Genomic DNA, 6773 nt, shown 5'->3' with positions numbered 1-6773 from the left:
CTATTAATTTCATACCAGTCCACATGCGCAGTTGGATTTGATAGCTGTGTCGAAAGTAATATCTCTCCTAAGCCCCGGTTTACCATTTATGTACTTGTTATCAGTAAGTAGGTCAACTATTTTTATTCTATACAAATCTAAATAATTCAAAGGATGGAAACAATGATTACAAAAACGTAAGTATCAAGGTCTGTACATATTTATATGATTTATTCATATTCATACAGCATGTTAAATTATGTATTTAACAATTTGTATATGAATCTATATATATATATATATATATATATATATATATATATATATATATATATATATATTTATATATATATATACTATATATGTATATATATATATATATATATATATATATATATATATATATATATATATATATATATATATATATTAAAGATCCAATGTTTACCAGAAACAATTATGTATCCCTTGCCAGTGCATATATTCTAAAAATATCGATTAATCTTACCATAGGGGCCATATAGCCTTCTGTGTTACTCTTTCAGCACTAACACGGACATTTACCTTGGAAATAATTGTAATTGTAATGTTTTAATGATCTTAAAATAATAATAATAATAATAATAATAATAATAATAATAATAATAATAATAATAATAATTAATTTTTACTATCAAATGAAGATAATGAACTGTTCAGTTATTATTATTATTATTATTATTATTATTATTATTATTATTATTATTATTATTATTATTCTTACCCAGTTGGAACTGTATGATCTATCTATAATGTAAGGAAGGAACCAAACGCTCGACATAAAAAAATAAATGTCTCTCAAGGGAAAGGGTTTTGCGGAAGTAATAACGCGAATTCCAGATGGTCCTTTACCTAAGAGTAATCTTTCGATCACGTTCAGATAATGAATAGTGACGTATCATGTCCCAGTGGCGCAATCGGTTAGCGCGCGGTACTTATACGACAGTGTCTGAGCCATGCCGAGGTTGTGAGTTCGAGCCTCACCTGGGACAGAACCTTTAAAAGTACTGAACAATGGCTTTGGGTTCGAGACTCATGCGAAATGACACATAAAAGACCCTAGACAGACAGTAAAGAGGAACTTCAGCCTCACCCGAGAAAATATAAAAAAACCTGTGAAAAACACTGTAATTTCAAGGTTCACCTAGGACAGTGACAAAAACACAGAAACGGTGAATTTAACACTTTTCTAAAGTAGAACCTTTAAATAGCTTAGACATTAAGATCTGACACATACCCGAGACAAAACCTTAAAAGTTTGAGAGGTTGTGGCTTCAGCAGAACAATTTAATCCTTTCAACAGTTAGCATGAGTCCCAATTATCACATTCGCAACGCTCAGTGGAGAGAGTGAGTCAATAGCAAGGTTAAACTGAAAATTATCCCGGGACAAAAATTTAGACTTTTTTTTTACAGTGATTAAATTTTCAAACGGTCCTTCAATAGATTTTGGAACGTATGAATAGCGAGTGTTTTTATTTCCCTTGGTTGGAATATATCTTGAGGAACAGTCAGAATCTCACCTTGGGCAGAAAATGTATAAGCCCCAAAGCATGAACACGAGTAATGGCCTGGAATGGAATAAAACCTCTTAAACCATGGGACAGGGCCTGAGTTCAGACCTCATAAAATTACATGATTTTTATATGTGAGACTGGCATTCTTAGCTTCTGATTATAGGTTCTACAATATCTGTAGCAGATGAGGCTCTAACTCATTCAGTTGACTGGGTGTTCAATATTCCAAGCAAAATCCTAACCCACATTTTTACCATGGTTCTAAATATTTCGTCCATATGCCTCACTTATGGACACAGTTTCACAGTCTCGCTGTTAGAGTTCTGCATTGTTAAATGCTTTTCTTAGGGAATGGCCTTATACTTAAATAACAAGTGTTAATTTCTTGATGTATAGTAAGCTCATCCTCTCAACACTTACATTCTTGTGGGTTATTTGTACCTGGCTCGGTTCAAGAAAAGTACAGAACTCGCACTGCGTGCTATATATTCTATATAGGGATTAAATTCAATGCCTGAATCTAAATGGATTAAACAGTTACTGGTGAGTCTCCAACTAACAATATTGGTTTAGGTAAGACTCCATATAATAACAACTGGACACTAACCAATGATGTGCCCTAAAATATAGATATATAAAAATGGATGAATGTATGTATGTGTGTGTGTGTGTGTATGTTCCAGCGTAACTTTGAAACACATTGAGCAATTTCAACCAAAGTTGGCATACATATGACTTACTATCTATAAAGGTGCACTGTGGGTGTAAGACATCACTAGCACCAAAGGGCACCAAAGGGGGTGGAGGTGGGAAGGACTTCCCCGAAACAGGGCTGGTTCTGCCCATAGACTTAGTAACTAGTTAAACTCAAGAATTTATCATACCTCATTTCGGTATGCATATGATTTACTATCGGGAAAAGAATACTGTGAGGGGTGGGGTTAGAGATCACTGGCACCGAAAAGGGGGTGGAGGTGAGAACGGGGTGACGTTTATTAGTGTCTAACACATAGTTTTCGAGGCCGGCTGAGATGAATGGTGATACTCCCGATGCCCTTTAAGTCCAAGTTCAGCCCCGATAGGAAGTGGGGGTGAGGAGGGGGGAAATATATAATGTCAAAAATGATGGTCATTGTAATTGAAACAACTATCTTAACAGGAGAGAGAGAGAGAGAGAGAGAGAGAGGAGAGACAGAGGGAGAGAGAGAGAGAAGAGAAAGAGGAGGAGAAAGATGAGAGAGAGAGAGAGAGAGAAAAAAAAAGAGTGAGAGGGAGAGGAAGTGAGAGAGAGAGTAGAGGGGGTGTTAGGGAGGGGAAAGACAGAGAGAGAGAGACAGGGAGAGAGAGAGAGAGAGAGAGAGAGAGAGAGAGAGAGAGAGAGAGAGAGAGAAGGAAAGTGAGAGAGAGTATAGAGTGGGTGTTAGGGAGGACAGAGAGAGAGAGAGAGAGAGAGAGAGAGAGAGAGAGAGTTTATTGGTTGTCATAAGTCGGGCAGTGCCGGGTTGGTCAACTAGTATTAAATATAAATGATGATTATGTCTGCAGCATTAGCAAGCCCTCGTCATTTGACACAAATAATGAAGTACTCAGTATTTGGAGATCAATAAGAAAAGAAAAGGACACTTAGAATAAGGGAAACGAAATAAATATTTTATATTGTGGGATTTTTGGGTGCTCTGGTGTTTTCGTTCTTATTATTTTGATTATTTTTCTATTGACCGATTATGGGACAGATTTAGAAGAGAAAGGTTTGTTGAAATTATATGCTGAGTTAGCAGGTAACTTGATATGATTTTGCAGAAATCAAAAGTAGCTTCTCCGAAACAACAAAATGAAACACAAAATTTTTATGGGGTTATATACTTTAAGGTTCGATGTTCAGCTTTCTACAAATTTCAAATGCTGAGGGGTACTGTATCATGTGATCTTGTCACGTTAGCATATATATATCGCTATCTTCTTCCTTTCCTTTGATTTCCATCCCTCATCTATATATATATATATAATATATATATATATATATATATATATATATATATATATATAATATCAGAAAAGGAGAGGAAAATGAAAAAAAGGCCCATAAAACACTGTATGAACGTTTCAACCATATATTTCGAACACTTCCTTCTGTGCCCCTTTTCACTGGTAAAATATGGACAGATGATAGATACAAGGGTATATATACAAAACACATGTAGTTGTGGCAGTAAGCCTCGTTGGCAAGCAAGTGGCCATTGACCCAGGAAGGATGGAAATTAAGTATTCCCTTGTGACTCTTGGCTTCGTTAGCTCTCGTCTGGAGATGCGTCTGGTGGTCGTATTTTCTGAAACACATTCTTAAGATGAGGCCTGAGGATTAACCTGTCGATGTCATCCGATTTCCAATGTCTTCTTAACAGGTTCATATTGTTGGTTTGATTGATGATAGCAGATTCCAGCATCTTCCTTTAGTACGGACAACTATTTTTGAAAACCAGCTTAGCCCCACTCCATTTTATGGTATGGGCTTTATCCACAATATATAGGAAAATTCCCGAACTCTCTGAAGCATATACAACTGATCTTTTGTGCTTTATTATTCTTTGCGAGATGGACCTACTCGTTTCCCCCACATAAATCTCATTACAAATGCTGCACAGAATCTTGTAAACTCCTGAGAAAAAGGTTGCACCCTACCTTGATCTCGACAGAGGCATCATGGTTGCTAAGGAAATGAGTGTTAGAAACAGCGAAAGTTTGTTTCCTATATAGTGTGAAAACATATCTGTTCTCTTCTGTTATGATTAGTACATCTAACAGAACAGATATGCTTTCATTTCCTCAGCTACCATGATGTCTCTGTAAAGATCACGGTAGGGTGCAACCTATTCCCCATGGGACTTAGAATATGTTCAAATGGATACTTTGATAAAGAATTCAACACGATCCACAAACACTTAATGCAACTGCTTCTATCCACCACATATTATCGAGAAGGCTATTAACAAAGCGAATAAGATATTCTACTGAGGTCCAAGTCTTAACAAGCAAATAGATTTTAACAACAAAATAAAGCTTCCATACAACAAAAGCATCCAAAGAGCTACAGAACAACTCAGGTCTAATAATTATTTTATTTTCCATTATCCCAAATCCATCAGGAGCTCGCTCACTAACGTATACCTAAATAAAAAAAGGTGAAGAAGCAGGAGCTTACAGGATTCTGTGCAGCAATTGTAATGAGATTTATGTGGGGGAGACAAATAGGTCCATTTCGCAAAGAATAACAGAACACAAAAGATCAGTTCGATATGTTTCAGAGAGTTTGGGGATTTTCCTACGTGTTAGTGTTAGTGATAAAACCCGTACCATAAAATGGAGCGGGCTGAGCTGGTTTTCAAAAGTAGTTGTCCGTACAAATGGAAGATGCTGGAATCTGCTATCATCAGTCAATATGAACCTGTTAGGAGGACATTGGAAATCGGATGACATCGACGGGCTAATCCTCAGGCCTCTTCTTAAGAAGGTGCTTCAGAAAATACGACCGCCAGACGCATCCCCAGACGGGAGCTAGCGAAGCAAAGAATCACATGGGAATACCTTAGTTTCCATCCGTCCTGGGTCAATGGCTACTTGCATGCCAACAAGACTTACTGCCACACCTACATATGTTTTGTATATACACCCTTATATCTATCATCTGTCCATATTTTACCAGTGAATAGGGGCACAGAAGGAAGTGCTCGAAATATGCGTTTGAAACGTTCATACAGTGTATTATGGGTCTTTTTATTTTCATATTATACTATTTTTGTATTACAGAAAAGACATTCATATATGTACATGTACAGTATATATTTGTTTGTGGTATAGGCCATTTATATATAAAGTATATATATATATATATATTATATATAATATATATATATATATATATATAGATAGATATATATATATATATATATATAACATATATATATATATATATATATATATATATATATATATATATATATATATATATATATGGAATATATATATATATTAGTATGGACAGACCAATAGTGCTTTGGATGGTGATGGCAACAGGTACTAAATGGTATCACGTGGACATGGCGGCGATATTGGAATTTATGTATAATCCACGAACAGCGTTCATTCCAGGACGCCTTAAAGAAATTAAATTAAATTTGTATGTCCCATTTTTTGTATTTATGTACCAAATAGCAGCTATTAATTTCATACCAATCCACATGCGCAGTTGGATTTGATAGCTGTGTTGAAACTAATATCTCTCCTAAGCCCCGGTTTACCATTTATGTACTTGTTATCAGCAGGTCAGTTATTTTTATTCTATAAAAATCTAAATGATTCGAAGGATGGAAACAATGATTCAAAAACCTAACTATCAAGGTCTGTACATATTTATACGATTTACTCATATTCATACAGACATGAATAAAGTATATATTTAACAATTTGCACATACATCTATATATATGTATATATATATATATATATATATATATATATATATATATATATATATATATATATATATATATATATATATATATATATATATATATATATATATATATATATATATATATATATATATATATATATATATATATATATATATATATATAAATATATTAAGAATTGTTTACTTATAGTTAGGTAGGATGTTATGTACGCTCTTGTGCACATATTCTAAAAATATCGATTATTCTTAACATTGTGGACATATACCTTTCTGTGTTACTCTTTCAGCACTAACACGGACATTTACCCTGGAGATAATTGTAATTTCAATGTTTTAATGATCTTAAAATAATAATAATAATAATAATAATAATAATAATAATAATAATAATAATAATAATAATAATAATAATTTTCTTTTATTATCAAATGAAGATTATGAACTGCTCAGTTATTATTATTATTATTATTATTATATTATTATTATTATTATTATTATTATTATTATTATTATTATTATTATTATTATTATTATTATTATTATTATTATTATTATTATTATTCAATTATTATTATTATTATTACCCAGTTGGAATCCTGTATTTGAACTATCTATATTATTCAGATAAGGAAGCATACCCAGTGGCATGAAAAATAAATCTCTTACAAGGGAAAGGGTTTTGCGGAAGTAATAACGCGCATTCCAGATAATCCTTTACCTAAGAGTAATCTTTCGATCACGTTCAGATAATTAATAGTGACATATCAT

At 33.3% G+C, this 6773-nt stretch overlaps 1 non-coding gene across 1 annotated transcript; it reads left to right on the top strand.

The window, feature by feature from the left end:
* The first annotated feature begins 920 nt into the window (after positions 1-920).
* On the top strand, positions 921-1010 carry TRNAI-UAU (transfer RNA isoleucine (anticodon UAU)). The gene is given in 2 exon segments: positions 921-958; positions 975-1010. It is a non-coding gene; the product is annotated as a tRNA-Ile (tRNA).
* The last annotated feature ends 5763 nt before the right edge of the window (positions 1011-6773 follow it).

This window comes from Macrobrachium rosenbergii, chromosome 46 (genome assembly GCF_040412425.1).
Source record: "Macrobrachium rosenbergii isolate ZJJX-2024 chromosome 46, ASM4041242v1, whole genome shotgun sequence".
NCBI classification, from domain to species: Eukaryota; Metazoa; Arthropoda; class Malacostraca; order Decapoda; family Palaemonidae; genus Macrobrachium; species Macrobrachium rosenbergii.
Note: the sequence above shows the minus strand (reverse complement) of the source record. Positions and strands in the feature narration are given on the sequence as shown.